The sequence below is a fragment of the Trachypithecus francoisi genome, unplaced genomic scaffold (genome assembly GCF_009764315.1).
Source record: "Trachypithecus francoisi isolate TF-2019V2 unplaced genomic scaffold, Tfra_2.0 Lachesis_group3, whole genome shotgun sequence".
Taxonomy (NCBI): Eukaryota; Metazoa; Chordata; class Mammalia; order Primates; family Cercopithecidae; genus Trachypithecus; species Trachypithecus francoisi.
In genome coordinates this window covers 85006629-85022600 of record NW_022681468.1, presented here as the reverse complement: position 1 = coordinate 85022600, position 15972 = coordinate 85006629, and the positions used below count along the sequence as shown (strand labels likewise).

The window sequence follows — 15972 nt, the reverse complement described above, 5'->3', positions numbered from 1 at the left end:
ATGTCAACACTTTGGGGTGTCAAGGCAGAAGGATCGCTTGAGCCCAGGAGTTCAAGACCAGCCTAGACAACATAGTGAGACTGTCTCTATAAAAAATAGAAATATTTTAAAATAAAATCTAATTATCCCCCAGCTTGAAATCTATCAGGGCAACTCTAAAATGGTTATCAAAACATTTTGCTGTAGTGAGTAAAATACTACGGCTTGCTAATATTCTTACTCTTTGGCTATCCACATCTTTATTAATCTCTACACCATTCCTGTGAATAACACAGAATTCATTCCTTCTTACCATTAGGAACTCTATGAATTCACACTAGAATTCCCAAAATCTAGCTGGGCCTTGAGTCACCATTGTAAAAGGGGTCAGCTTGAGATGGTTCCTGATTCGGATGAATAGGTTAAAGAGTTCCCTGCTTTGTGAGGTCAAAAAGCCTACATTTTTTCAAATTTTTAAAAACCCTCCAGTGAGACAGCATTTTAATACTATGTTGTATCTCTTGTGGTTTGACTCTTGTGAAATTTTAATGAGATAAAAAGTCTAAATAGAATACAATCCAAAAATGTCACAAACCCAAGAAATATGTTAAATGACAGAAAATGTTTACTAATTTGTAATAATCTAAAAAAAAGGATTCCCCAATATGTTGCCTTGTTGCTAATCATTAATGCAAGCCACTTTCATTTTAAACTTCAGCTGCTCTTTCCAAGTACCCAAAATGTTCTAATCAGCCCAAGTTAATTAGAAATTCCTATTATTCCATTAGTTTACAAATAACTGAGGTGGTCCCCCTTGGGAACTTCAAGATGCACATACAAAACGCTTAATCCAAACACTTCCAGAGGCTATGACCTATACACATCAGCTAAACTGTTAAATGGGTTTATTTCCTAGTCTTTGTAATGAATCCAAGTGGACCTCACACCTCTTACCATCACCCAGGAAGGGTGTGCATCTGTTCCGAAGGCCCCCCTGGCTCCAGGTCATCCTGGCTGCTGCTGCTCCAGGCTGGGCATCCATGTTGCTGCAGCTTGTGGTTTGTGAGGGGTAGTGTACAGGAAAAGCAGGATGGGATTTCAAGGGAAACAGGAGGAAGATGGCTTTCGGGGAAAATGCCATCACGATCATAAGTGTTAAGTAGTACCACACACATTTTATTGCAGCACAGTTTAAAAATTTAACAAATGAAAGATTAAAAATAAAAAAACAAAAATAAAAAAAATTAAAAATACAGACGTCCAGAGATGCTCTAAAACAGTTAAGTTAAAGATCAGGAAAAATAAGGTCATAGACTTAACAGCCAGTAAAATTCTGTTCAGTGTGGGGAAGGGGATGAGGGCAAGGGTGGGGTTGGGAGAGAAAAGGTTTATGTGATCAATCCACTTAAAAATACTAATGCCTTCGCTTTCTCTCCCAAGATGCAAAACTCCAAAGTCAATCAGGAGGCCGGAGAAATTCTTAGAAACATTCAGAAAAACTCGATTTTAATCCGGTTAAAAATCATCAGTGTCATTATCATCATCATCATCACCATCATAAGTATTAATATAATAATAATAATAATAATAAGTAATAGTAACTAGTAACAACAATAAAAAGGAAATCAGCGGAAAGTCAGGAAAAATGTTAAAAAAAAATTGGAATAACTTACTGTAGCTGAAGATCAAAAAAATCTCACTGTAAAAAAACAAAAATAAAAATAGCCCAGATTAGAAAAACGGGAGGTGTAAAAATGTCAAGTCAGTAAAGTTCATTTCTTTTCTCTTTCCAAAAGCAGTTTCCACAAAAACCGCAAGGATCAAGTTTTCAGTAGCAGACAAGCAAAGCCCTTTCGACATCATCAATCAATCTTAAAAATACACGAGGAAGTAGAGAGGTCAGTTTATGAGAGGCTAAAAGGCTCCTCCTCCTCTAACCCAACTGCTGCAGAAAAAATAGAAATAGAAATTTTAAAAATTACATCTTAAATCCAGGTCCCGGTTTTGGAAACAATTAAAAAAAAAACACCTGTACATTTGCCGTAGTGCACACCAAGTTGCATCATTATGTTTAAAATGTCTTTATAAAATCAGTTTTGGAATGGAATGTGTGTGTTCTGGAAGGGTGGGGAAGGGAGGTTAAAAATCAAAGCTGAGCTCCAGTGAGTAGGGATGGGGTTCGCCTTGCTGCCCTGTGAAAGGAGAAGGGACAGATTGAGTCAGAGTTCCTCAGAAATGTTGTGCCCTAAACCCCCAAGACAGAAACATCTGTCTATTGCAGCTAACACACTTTGGTAAAGCATTAACATTCCACTGGGATGGGATAGCCTACATAGAATCACCTCTACCGGTGACTGTCTTCACAATTCTTCAACATCAATAGGTGACTAAAATTAACTAAATCCATGTCAATATGCCCTTGAGGGTCTCAAAAAGAGTATATTCAAATATTCATCTTGATAATGAGCAGTTTGGGCAAAGAAAATACAGAAAAACCGGGCCAACAAATAGAGGCGAAATAGTGAGCAAATGTCAAATATTGAGACTGTAAAAATTAAGCAGATTCATGGGTTTTAAACTTAAAGCCCATGGAGTTTTACTATGAGTAACAGACTGAAAGTGAATGGCCTACCATGAAGATCTATACTAGAGATGACTCTAGATCTCTAAGACCTAATAGGTTCTACTGTTAGGGGGAGAGATGTTTTAAATAAGGAGCACATTATTCCACTCACTGACAAAACGAAAATACAAATGGAATAAAAAAAGACTACTATGGCTATTGAATATTTAAGGTCATAAAATAGGTGAAAAAATTAAGGTCCTTATATTAATACTTCTTTTGTTTCTGTAGTCCACTGTTTACTACGTAGCATGTATAGCTAACTTCAAGTTATGAATTCTAAAAATGTGGTACACAATACACTAAAATAATTTCCATGACAAACTGGTTGTTTCATCAGCTAAAATAAGAACTACAATTAGACTGCAGCTCCTTGTGCAAACAATGAACTAGCTGCACTCACTTTTCAATTTATCCGTAAGGTCTTATGCGCCTTTGTAAATTTCAGGAAATTAAAATATTTTAAGGCCAGGTGTGGTGGCTCACACCTGTAATCCCAACACTTGGGGAGACTGGGGTAGAGCATGGCTTGGGCTCAGTACTGAGACCAGTCTAGGAAATGTGGCAAGACTTTATTAAAAACAAAAAACATTAACAGGGTGTGGTAGCCTGTAATCCCAGCTACTTAGGTGTCTCAGGAGCGAGGATCACTTGAGCCCAGGAGTTTGAGGCTGCAGTGGAGCTCTGATGACGCCACTGCACTTCAGCCAGGCCAACAGAGAGAGACCCTGTCTCAAAAATTTCTTTTAATTGAGCATTTAGAAGTGTTCCTTGAGCCGGCCGGGCACGGTGGCTCAAGCCTGTAATCCCAGCACTTTGGGAGGCCGAGACAGGCGGATCATGAGGTCAGGAGATCGAGACCATCCTGGCTAACACAGTGAAACCCTGTCTCTACTAAAAAATACAAAAATCTAGCCGGGCGAGGTGGCGGGCGCCTATAGTCCCAGCTACTCAGGAGGCTGAGGAAGCAGAACGGCGAAAACCCGGGAGGCAGAGCTTGCAGTGAGCTGAGATCTGGCCACTGCACTCCAGCCTGGGCGACAGAGCGAGACTCCGTCTCAAAAAAAAAAGAAAAATAAGTGTTCCTTAAGCCAACTATGCACGAATGACTACAGCAGCAACAGGTACTGTAACTAAAACCATCAATTTTTAAAAAGTAGAAGGGTGTAGGAAGGACAGTTAATTTTTACATTTGATGTGTGAAACTGTACGAATGTACAAACTGCGGAAAAAGTTTGTGAAGAATTGTAGGAAATATACATCTGAATGTTCTTTTCCTGTTTATGAAATACAGTTATGGTGAAACATTTCATTTTCTTATTTGGAGCCACAGCCCAAACCTGGTAATCAATTTTCAAGATATGTAACTTTATAGTTCAACCACAACCAAATCCTTTGTACAGGTGCCACAAGACATAAGCTTAAAAGGAAAGAAAAATGTGAAAAGAAACCAATTCTATCTTTCAACATCAAGAAGTTCAGGTATCTCCCAAAATTTTATGTTACACTGAAGAGCTAACCACTCATAAAAAGACCAACTTTAGCACCATTTTCAATCAAGAATATTCCTTGAGGCAAGGCAGGGTGGCTCACTCCTGTAATCCCAGCACTTTGGGAGGCTTGGGGCGGGTGGATCACCTGAGTTCAGCAGTTGAAGGCCTGCCTGGAAACACGGCTCTGTCTCTACCAAAAATACAAAAAATTAGCAGGGCTACTCAGGCTGAGGGCACCCTTGAGCCTGGGAGGCAGAGGTTGCAGTGAGCTGATGCTACTGCATTCTAATCTGGGTGACAGTATGAGGCTCTCAAAAAAAAAAAAAAAAAGTATCCTTACATAAAGCTCAAAGGTAGTTTTTAAAGAAAGTATCTCTAGGTTATTATTTGTCAAAACCTGCCTGAGGTTTGGATCCCTTCTTCTAAAGGGGTACCTCTCAGAATGAGTGATGCATGAGCATCATCACCTGGAACTTACTTGAATTTCAAGCTCTCGGGCCCCACCCCAGACTTAATCAGAAAACCTGGTGGTGGAGATCATAGCGATCTGTTTTAACTAGCCCTATTGATTCTGGTGTTGGCTAATGTTTGAGAACCACCGTGAAGATTTTAAATTGGGAATCTATCCCTTCCCCAGTTTATAATCAATTATTATTACTTATTATTTGAGACGGGGTCTCGCTCTGTCGCCCAGGCTGGAATGCAGTGGTACGATGGCTCACTGCAACCTCTGCCTCCCAGGTTCAAGCTATTCTCCTGTCTCAGCCTCCTGAGTAGCCAGGACTACAGGCAAGTAGCCAGGACTACAGGCGAGCGCCACCACGCCCAGTTTATGTTCGTATTTTTAGTAGAGACGGGGGTTTCACCATATTGGCAGGTTGGTCTGGAACTCGTGACCTCGTGATCCACCTGCCTCAGCCTCTCAAAGTGCTGGGATTACAGGCGCGAGCAGCCACGCGTGGCCTCTAGAATCAATTCTTTAAACAAAGTGCCTATCTTCCAGTGTACTGTGACAGAATCAAGTTAGAGCACCAAATAATGTTTTCCTGATACAATATAAATCCAAAAACACATAACCTATCACAGTAAATGTACCAAATAAACCTCTTTTCTTTGGTTAAGAAACCAAATTTTCTTATAAGATTTTATTAACCAAAGAAAAACAGGCCAGGGGCGGTGGCTCAAGCCTGTAATCCCAGCACTTTGGGAGGCCGAGACGGGCGGATCACGAGGTCAGGAGATCGAGACCATCCTGGCTAACACGGTGAAACCCCGTCTCTACTAAAAAATACAAAAAACTAGCCGGGCGAGGTGGCGGGCGCCTGTAGTCCCAGCTACTCGGGAGGCTGAGGCAGGAGAATGGCGTGAACCCGGGAGGCGGAGCTTGCCGTGAGCTGAGATCCGGCCACTGCACTCCAGCCTGGGCGACAGAGCGAGACTCTGTCTCAAAAAAAAAAAAAAAAAAGGAATATTAAAAAAAAAAAAGAAAAATAAATTTTCTTTGGTTAAGAAACCAAAATTTCTTATGGTAATAAATCCAATTCAATATCGAGGAAATCTGTAGTTATGCCACACCTCAACTTTCTAGTTCTCACCAATCCTCTAGTAAATCTAGTATGCACAAAACCAAAATCTTCCCATTTCCAATGAGAATACAAGAATATGCATATTAAGAGCAAATAATGCTCCCCAGAGACAACTACTAATTATTTGAAGACTGAAATAATGTGGTTAAGAATAGCAGTAACAACTACTAATTTAGAAACTGGGGCCGGGTGCCATGGCTCACACCTGCAATACCAGCATTATCTCAGAAGTTCGAGACCAGCCTGACCAACATGGTGAAACCCTGTCTCTACTAAAAATATAAAAATTAGCCCGGCGTGGTGGCGCACGCCTGTAATCCCAGCTACTTGGGAAGCTGAGGCAGGAGAATCGCTCGAATCCGGGAGGCAGAGGCTGCAGTGAACCGAGATTGTGCCACTGCACTCCAGCCTGGGGCAACAGTGACACTCCGTCTCAAAAAAAAAAAAAAAACTGCTTTAAAAAGACTGCATCTGTACAGTTTTTAGTCTTCTGGCAACAAAAAATTTGAATTAGAAACTAAAAACTCAAATAAGTTTTAAAAAAAAAAGTCTAGGCCGGGCGCGGTGGCTCAAGCCTGTAATCCCAGCACTTTGGGAGGCCGAGACGGGCGGATCACGAGGTCAGGAGATCGAGACCATCCTGGCTAACACGGTGAAACCCCGTCTCTACTAAAAAAATACAAAAAATTAGCCGGGCGAGGTGGCGGGCGCCTGTAGTCCCAGCTACTCGGGAGGCTGAGGCGAGAGAATGGCGTAAACCCGGGAGGCGGAGCTTGCAGTGAGCTGAGATCCGGCCACTGCACTCCAGCCTGGGCGACAGAGCGAGACTCCGTCTCAAAAAAAAAAAAAAAAAGTCTAAGTCCTCTTATTTAAGCAAGGAGAATTAAAATCTATTTCTCCTCCTAGGCAAACTTACTCCCTACTCAACACCTCTCACATTTAACACTTATATAAGTTTTAATAATTTGCCCCTTAGTCTTTAAAATTAGAGCAACTAGCTATTTGAGTTTATTCTTTGCTTGTTTCGCACTGCCATTCCATCCAAAACAAGGTCGAATGCCATGTCAAATCCTCTAAGAGATTTAATTACAAACGTAAGCTGTTTAAATTCTCCACAGAAGGAACATCAACTACCAAGTATTCCCAAGAGTGGCACAGGCATGCGGGGAAAAAAAAGGTCAGAAAACCTGCAACCTGGCCATCCTTCAACTTTTCCCCCTAGCCAATAAAAAATGTTACTAAATGCCTATCCAGTTGAGAACACACCTGGAATTGTGATATAAATGCCGTGGCAAACAGTTCTTGACATTAACTCAAAGAATTTTTGGTACACTGATACACATACTGATCTGATACACATACTGATCGGAAGGAACCCGTATTTCTAACACCTCAAAGGCAAAGAAAAGTGCCCGTCAATCAATTTCAGCTATTATCAAATGTTCTTAAATACGAATTTCTGACATTTCTCTTTGCCAACATTATTTTTACTACATGATTTCCCAATTAATCTATTTTTGCCTTTACCTCATTTCTAACAGTTTAGCACGATAAATTTTAGTTTTAAGTTCCTGTAATAATATACTTAAACTTAAAGGGGTCGCGATGTTTTTGACCCTTATTTTACTTCCTATCAAATAGGTTGCCTTACAGATGAATTTCTTACCCGGCAGAATTGGTTTAAACTGTGCTTAACAGCTTTAGTTTTTGTGAAATTAACAGATTGTAAAAAATAAACTTAACCAAATCTCATGTGAGGATTTAAAAAACCGATTTCCCAGATAAGTGAACGTGACACTAAAGATCTGTAACTTTTTTAACTTATAAGTTTTTTATCAAATTTCAGCACCGAGCAAGTAACAGCACTGTTAATATTTGCTTAATAAAATATAGCTGTGAATTTTTGCCCAAGTTTAGGTGGGCGGAAAAATTAACGCCAGAATAACCCGAAAGTCAAATTTTGTCATCTTACACTTAGGAAGTTACGTTAATAACAAATTCTCAAGTCTCGTAGTATCTTTCCTAAGCGCAATTTGGGAATTTCCAGTTACCTCGTGGTTTCCGTCATCATGTTCTTACAAAGATTCAAATATTGTACTTTTAGAACCCGGTATTCCATTAACCAGGTAAAAACCACTCGACTGACCTCGTGGTCAAATTCCTTAGTAGTTCTGCTACTGACTTAATATGACCCTAGTAATCAACACTTTACTGCCTCAGTTTCTGTCTGAGAAAAAGAGTTAATACCTACCTCAAGCAAAGTTCCACTAACTTATATATTTCAAGTGTTTTGTAACCTGCAGATGAAAAGTCAGCTGTAATTATTAATATAGTTATATCACAATATTTCCTTTTACAAACTTAAGTGAAAATAACTACTTCGAGCTCCATCATTTGCTCATAGAGGGGAATAAAATAAAAAGTTATCAGTAAAATGCTAAATCTTTTGTTAAACCTTTCTCGTAGGCCACGCGGCACGATCCAGGATTTAAAGGCTCGCGATACATCTACTTGGTAACCTTCCCCCTCCCCCTCCCCCTCCCCCAATTTTTACATGTAAGAAGAACCGAATAGAAGGCATCGGCGCTATGTTAACTTCGACTATATTAATGAACATCGCGATCTTCATTTTCAGGATCCCGGAGTCCTCGCGGTCGTAGAAAATGAAAGGAAAGCAGCCGTTAACAAACAGGAAGAGCGAAAAAAGGGCATTTTCCCTGGCGATCGTGGCCTAGAGGACACCAGGTTAAACCTACGCAGAGGCTGAGGCCTGTAAAACCCCTCCCGCTTCAGACCTAATCCCCCAAAACAAACAGAATAAATGAGGGCCCGGTTAGTTAGGGGGAAGGGTTCCCTCATATTCTCTCCCACACCCCCTCTCGCTTCCCGAAAAACCCAGCGCCTTCCCTGCGTCCGCCCTCTCCACTTACCAGGAGGGGGGAGGGAGAAGAGATTCGATTCTGAGTCTCCTACTCCCGGATTCTGCGTGGAGAAACCGACTGCTGGTCGAGGTCGGCAACGCGGACACAACCGCTCAGTCTTCGTCTCTTCACAAAATGGCCCCCGAGTCTCCTCTGCCGCCGAGGCGAAGGCCTAGTCCCCGCCCCATCCCTGAGAATCTTCCTATTGGCTGTGTGTTTTTTCGCTCCCGCTCCTAATTAGACAGTTCAACCGCTTCTCACAATGATATCCAGTCACAATTGGCAGTGGGTTAGACTAAGCAGAAGAATTTCCACATGCGTGAGAGAAACTAGTTTGTAACTGGTTAATTTTCCTGTCATTTATCGCCTGGGGAATGCTTATTGGCTATTGCACCGGACGACCCTCTGGGTGGAAACTCGCCTTTGTATCGCGCACCGTCTCACATCCGGGTATCTGGAAGGCCTGATTGGCGGCCGCGGTGTCCTATCGCTGCTCCTTAGAGTGCCTAGTAAAAGGTTCGCCCAGATCTCGGATTTCCGGCGGCGCGGGGGCGGGGAAGGAGTTGAGGGGCGTTGTTAGGTGACGGGCGCAAAGGACTTGCCCTAGCCCCGGGCCTAGGAGAAAAAAACCGCGAAATGAAGCCTCCGGCGTGCGATGTGAATAAAGAAAGAACTTTACTTAAAATGAGGAGGGACCAGCGGTGACTAGGCCGTGTTGAAGTGTGTAGAAAACTAACCAGCCCTGTCGTTTTTCCAACCCGAGAGCCTTTCTCAGTTCCAGATTCGAATGTCAGCTACCTCGTAGACATCTCTGCTTCTCAGCCTGTTAAACCCTTCTTCAGACAACACATATTCCATCCAAACCAACTGACTTCCTTATTCCTCTCCAATATGAAAAGTAAATGAAGTGCAAAATCCGGCCTCTGGCCCAAGACATCTCACTCACTGGCCCATCCCTCCGAATCTGCTCCCTTAATTTCCCTCCTCTTAAACTGGCTTGTCTCCTAGCTACCCCCATCACCTGCCAGTCCTTCTGGTTACATTATAGGAACTGCGCACGCAGTGGATTAGCATCAGCTCTACTAAGGGAGCGATTTCTTTTTTTCTTTTTCTTTTCCTTTTTTTTTTTTTTTGAGGCAGAGTCACTGTCGCCCAGGCTGGAGTGTAACTGCCTCCAGTTGAGGTTGATTGGCGGCCACGGTGTCCTATCGCTGCTCCTTAGAGTGCCTAGTAAAAGGTTCGCCCAGACCTCGGATATCTGGCAGCCTAAGGAAATCCTGAGTGACGACCTCCAGCGAGGTTGGCTCACTGCAACCTCCGCCTCCCGGGTTCAAGCGATTTTCCTGCCTCGGTCTCTCTAGTAGCTGGGATTACAGGCGCACGCCACCATGTCCAGCCAATTTTTATATTTTAGTATAGATGGGATTTTGCCATGTTGGCCAGGCTGTTCAGGCGATCCGCCCGCCTCGGCCTCCCGAAGTGCTGGGATTACAGGCGTGAGCCACCACGCCAGACCGCTTTAAACTATGTTAAAAAGCAAAGACAAAAAATATGGGAGAAAATATACATTAAAGTGTTAGTAGTGGTTCTCTCCTGGTGGGAAAATTACATGTGATTTTTTTTTAACTTTTTTTTTTTTTTTTTGAGACGGGGGTCTCGCTCTGTCACCAGGCTGGAGTGCAGTGGTGCCATCTTGGCTCACTACAACCTCCGCCTCCTGGATTCAAGCTATTCCCCTGCCTCAGCCTCCCTAGTAGCTTGGACTACAGGTGCGTGCCACCACGTCCAGCTATTTTTTATTTTTAGTAGAGACGGGGTTTCACCATGTTGGCCAGGAAGGTCTCCAGCTCTTTTTTTTTTTTTTTTTTTTTTTTGAGACAGAGTCTGGCTGTCTCGCCCAGGCTGGAGTGCAGTGGCGCGATCTCCACTCACTGCAAGCTCTGCCGCCTCCTGGGTTCACGCCATTCGCCTGCCTCAGCCTCCCTAGAAGCTGGAACTACAGGCGCCGGCCACCACGCCTGGCTAATTTTTCTGTACTTTTAGTAGAGATGGGGTTTCGCCGTATTCGCCAGGATGGTCTCGATCTGCTGACCTCGTGATCCGCCCGCCTCCCAAAGTGCTGGCATTACAGGCATGAGCCACTGCGCCCGGCCGGTCTCCATCTCTTGACCTCCTAATCCGCCCACCTCAGCCTTCCAAAATGCTGGGATTACAGGCGTGACCCACCGCACCCGGCCTTAAAACCTTATTGTACTTTTCTATATTTTCTAAATCATCTACTTTGAGCAAGTAATCAGAAGGAGAATATCCTACGAGTGCTTAAAGCCTCGACTCAATTGCCACATTGCAATTTATTTAAAATGACCTCGTAGCACCATGGGTAGTTTTACACTCCTCTCCCTTCCTGGATGGTAAGATTTTTTGATGGCAGAGTTTAATTCTTACCCTTCAATATATTTTCCTTGTTACTACCTATTAATAAATTAATGAAATATTAATCAACCATTAACTTGTATTTATCAGGGGAAATTGCTATTTTTCCAGGACAAGCAGATAGACTGTCCTTTTTTCTCTCTCTTTCTTTTGAGATGAGGTCTTGTTCTGTTTCCCAGCCTGGAGTGCACTGGCATGATCCCGGATCATTACAGCTTCAACCTCCCAGTCTCAAGCAATCCTCCCACCTCTGCCTCTGTAGTAGCTGAGACCACAGGTGTATACCACTACACTGGCTAATTTTTTTTATATTTTGTAGAGACAGCGTCTTGCCATGTTGCCCAGGCTAGTTTTGAACTCCTAGGCTCAAGCAGTCCTCCCTCCTTGGCCTCCCAAAATGCTGGGATTACAAGCGAGAGGCACCATGCCAGCCCTGTTTTTTCTTTATTGTATATTTTATGTAGTACTTACTCAGAGAGGCCTGGAGTCTGTCGGGTCTGGTTGACACGTAATTTATATTATTATTATTATTATTACTATTATTTGAGACAGGATCTCACTCTGTCGCCCAGGCTGGAGTGCAGTAGCACCATCAGGGCTCACTGCAACCTGGATCTCCTGGGCTCAAGAGATCCTCCCACCTCAGCCTCCTGAGTAGCTACGACTACAGGCATGGGCCACCAGACTAAGTTTTCTTTCTTTCCTTTTTTTTTTTTTCAGTCTCCGTAGAGACTGTTAAAAATTGCCAATGCGAACTATATTGCAGGTCATCACGGCAGGGTATTGGGAAAAGTTTTTAATTAGCAATAATCGCACCTCAGATAGACCTCATTGGCTAAGATACTGCCACTGCACAAAGCTAGTTTTCTAATTTTTGCAGAGATGGGGTTTCACCATGTTGCCCAGGCTGGTCTCAAACTCCTATGCTCAAGCAATCCACCGACCTGGGCCTCCCAAAGTGCTGTGATTATAGGCTCACCCATGTCTGGCCTCTTGACTTAAGTTTAAACAAAACTCTGTCTCAAAAAAATAAAATAAAATAAAATAAAATAAAATTTGATAGAGCTCTCTCATTTTAGCTAACACTGCTTTATACTCCTTTTTTTTTTTTTTTTGAAATGGAATTTCACTCTTGTTGCCCAGGATGGAGTGCAATGGGACGATCTCGGCTCACTGCAGCCTCTGCCTCCCAAGTTCAAACGATTCTCATGCCTCAGCCTCCTGAGTAACTGGGACTACAGGCAGCCGCCACCATGCCTGGCTAATTTTTGTATTTTTAGTAAAGATGTGGTTTTGCCATGTTGGCCAGGCTTGTCTTGAACTCCTGGGGTCAAGCAATCCGCCATAGCTCCCAAAGTGCTGGGATTACAGGCCTGAACCTCCGCACCCGGCCAATATCTTTTTTTTTTTTTTTTTTTGAGACAGAGTCTCGCTTTGTCATCCAGGCTGGAGTGCAGTGACTCGATCTCGGCTCACTGCAGCCTCCGCCTCCCAGGTCCACGCCATTCTCCTGCCTCAGCCTCCTGAGTAGCTGGGACTACAGGTGCCCGCCACCACACCCAGCTAATTTTTTGTATTTTTTTTTTTTTTTAGTAGAGACGGGGTTTCACTGTGTTCGCCAGGATGGTCTCGATCTCCTGACCTTGTGATCCACCCGCCTCGGCCTCCCAAAGTGCTGGGATTACAGGCGTGAGCCACCGCGCCCGGCCTTTTATTTTTTTTTTTGAGACCAAGTCTTGCTCTGTCACCCAGGCTGGAGTGCAGTGGCACGATCTTGGCTCACTGAAAGCTCCACCTCCCACGTTCAAGTGATTCTCCTGCTTCAGCCTCCCGAGTAGCTGGGATTACAGTCGCCCACCACCACACCTGGCTAATTTTTACATTTTTAGTAGAGATGGGGTTTCACGATGTTGGCTAGGCTGGTCTTGAACTCCTGACCTTAGATGATCCACCCACCTCGGCCTTCCAAAGTGCTGGGATTACAGGCTTGAGCCACCGAGCTCGGCCGCAATATCTTTTTTTTTTTTTTTTTTTTTGAGACGGAGTCTCGCTCTGTCACCCAGGCTGGAGTGCAGTGGCGGGATCTCAGCTCACTGCAAGCTCCGCCTCCCGGGTTTACGCCATTCTCCTGCCTCAGCCTCCCGAGTAGCTGGGACTACAGGCACCCGCCACCTCGCCCGGCTAGTTTTTTGTATTTTTTAGTAGAGACGGGGTTTCACCGTATTAGCCAGGATGGTCTCCATCTCCTGACCTCGTGATCCGCCCGTCTCGGCCTCCCAAAGTGCTGGGCCCAATATCATTTTTAAAAACGAATCTCCTGTTCGAGACATTGAAGTTGTTTCCAGTTTTTCAGTATCATATATCAATTATTTTATTTATTTATTTATTTTATTACTTTATTTTTTGGAGGTGGGGACGGGGATGGAATTTCACTCTTTCCCCCAGGCTGGAGTGAAGTTGCACGATCGCAGCTCATTGCAATCTCTGGAGAGGTGGTTTACGCCTAGAGTCCCAGCACTCTGGGAGGCGAGGCGGGTGGATCACCTGAGGTCAGGAGTTCGAGACCAGCCTGGCCAACATGGTGAAACCCCGTTTCTACTAAAACTTCAAAAAATTAGCTGGGTATGGTGGCAGGCGCCTGTAACCCCAGCTACTCGGGAGGCTGAGGCAGGAGAATCACTTGAACCCAGTGGGGTGGAAGTTGCAGTGAGCCGAGATTGCACCATTGCACTCCAGCCTGGGCAACAGATTGAGACTCCATCTCCAAAAAATAAATAAATAATATAAACAAACAGGCAAAAAAAAAATTTGATCACTGTCCAAATGCAGTAGGTCACGCCTGTAATCCCAGCACTTTGGGAGGCCAAGGTGGGCGGATCACCTGAGGTCAGGAGTTGGCGAGCAGCCTGTCCAACATGGTAAAACCCCATCTCTTCTTAAAATACAAAACTTAGCCAGACATGGTGGCGCATGCTTATAATCCCAGCTATTTGGAAGGCTGAGGCAGGAGATTCACTTGAACCCGGGAGGTGGAGGTTGCAGTGAGCCGAAATCATGCCACTGCACTCTAGCCTAAGGGACAGAGTAAGACTCTGTCTTAAAAAAAAAAAAAAAAAAAAAAAAAAAACCTTGTCCACAAAGCTTTAAAACTGGGAGAGATAGCTGGGCACAGTGGCTCACGCCCATCATCCCAGCACTTTTGGGAGGCCAAGGCAGGTGGAAAACTTGAGGTCAGGCGTTCAAGACCAGCCTGACCAACATGGTGATCCCCTGCCCACCATACAAAAATTAGCTGGACGCACATGGTGGCGCACACTTGTAATTGCAGCTATTCTGGTGGCTGAGTAGGAGAATCTCTTGATCCTGGGAGGCAGAGGTTGCAGTGGCACGACTGCATTCCAGCCTGGGTGACAGAGTGAGACTCTGTTTCGAAAAAACAAACAAAAAAAAGGCCGGGCGTGGCTCACGCCTCTAATCCCAGCACGTTGGGAGGCCAAGGCAGGAAAATCACGAGGTCAGGAGATGGAGACCATCCTGGCCAATATGGTGAAACCCTGTCTCTACTAAAAATACAAAAATTAGCTGGGTATGGTGGCGCATGCCTGTAATCCTGGCTACTCGGGAGGCTAAGACATGAGAATTGCTTGAACCCAGGAGGCAGGGGTTGCAGTGAGCTGAGATTGCGCCACTGCACTCCAGCCTGGCTACAGAACGGAAAAAAAAAGAAAAAAAAAAGAAGGAGAGATAAAGTCTGGATTATGACATCCATTCGTGGTTTTGAAATCAAGTAGTATTTGCTTCTAAGTATTATTGACTACTCATATTAAATATTAATAGTAAAAAAATTTGAGCAGATACCATGTGTAAAGCACTTTTCTAAGGGTTTCACATGAATTAGCTCATTTGATAATTTTATCATCCCCATTTTAAAGATGTGGAAATTAAAGCACAGAAAGGTTAAGTAATTTGCCTAAGGTCACACAACTAGTTTTTGGTAGTGCCAAGATTCTGACGCTATAGCTAGACACTCCGTAGGCTGTAATCCCAACTACTCAGGAGGCTAAGGCAGGAGGATCCCTGGAGACCAGGATTTAGCTACCAGCAGCGAGACCGTGTCTCCAAAAGGAAAAAAAAAAAAAAATTCTAATGCTAGGAGGTCTAGTTCTAGAGGGTATGCAAATAACCATTACACTATTATTAATAATATAAGGTATGCCAAGTGGGATAATCCTATCCATTCACTCAACAATATTTATTAACCATGTACTATGCAATTAGGTTATGCCACAAGAACATATAAGTAAACAAAACAGACATGGCCCGTGTCCTTCAGAACAGAATCAAATATTAAATGGATAATTACTCAATTAATTGTTTATAATCAATTGTGAGTGCTACTAAAGATAAGTAAGAAGGTGCTATGAGACCTATATAATAGAGACTTCAAGCCCCTTCAGAAGATATTGTGAAAATAAGTGACTTTATTTTTAAAAACATCCTCCAGCTTGGGCAACAACTCTTAAAAAAATTTTTTTTTTTTGAGACAGAGTATCGCTCTGTCACCAGGCTGGAATGCAGTGGCAGGATCTCAGCTCACTGCAACTTCTGCCTCCCAGCTTCAAGCGATTCTCCTGCCTCAGCTTCCCAGGTAGCTGGGACTACAGGCTTGTGCCACCATGCCCGGCTAATTTCTGTATTTTTAGTATAGATGAGGTTTCACCATGTTGGCCAAGCTGGTCTCAAACTCCTGACCTCATGATCTGCCCACCTCCGCCTCCCAAAGTGCTGGGATTACAGGCTTGAGGCACTGCGTCTGGCCAAAAAAAATTTTTTTTAATGAAAAATAGTGGGGCATGGTAGTGGGTGCCTGTAGTCGCAGCCACTCAGGAGGCTAAGGCAGGAGAATCCTTTGATCCCCGGAGTTCCTGGCAGTATGC

The 15972-nt window shown here is 43.7% G+C and overlaps 1 protein-coding gene and 1 non-coding gene across 15 annotated transcripts in view; both read right to left on the bottom strand.

The window, feature by feature from the left end:
• Positions 1–9033, bottom strand: part of HNRNPC (heterogeneous nuclear ribonucleoprotein C) — a 59664-nt gene extending 50631 nt beyond the window's left edge. For 4 of the 14 annotated variants that reach the window (XM_033188659.1, XM_033188665.1, XM_033188668.1 and 1 more), the window contains exons 1-2: positions 8612–9033; positions 1653–1678 (exon numbers count right to left, since the gene is read on the bottom strand). The gene's annotated coding sequence lies outside the window, so the exon portion shown is untranslated. Of the gene's footprint in view, positions 1–926; positions 1618–1652; positions 1679–2008; positions 2172–7932; positions 7979–8611 lie in introns of those variants that run through there. The other 10 variants (XM_033188660.1, XM_033188666.1, XM_033188669.1 and 7 more) reach the window with 5 other exon arrangements.
• A 2722-nt stretch (positions 9034–11755) lies between these two features.
• On the bottom strand, positions 11756–11896 carry LOC117071962. The gene has a single exon (XR_004432670.1). It is a non-coding gene; the product is annotated as a U4 spliceosomal RNA (small nuclear RNA).
• Positions 11897–15972: the final 4076 nt, after the last annotated feature.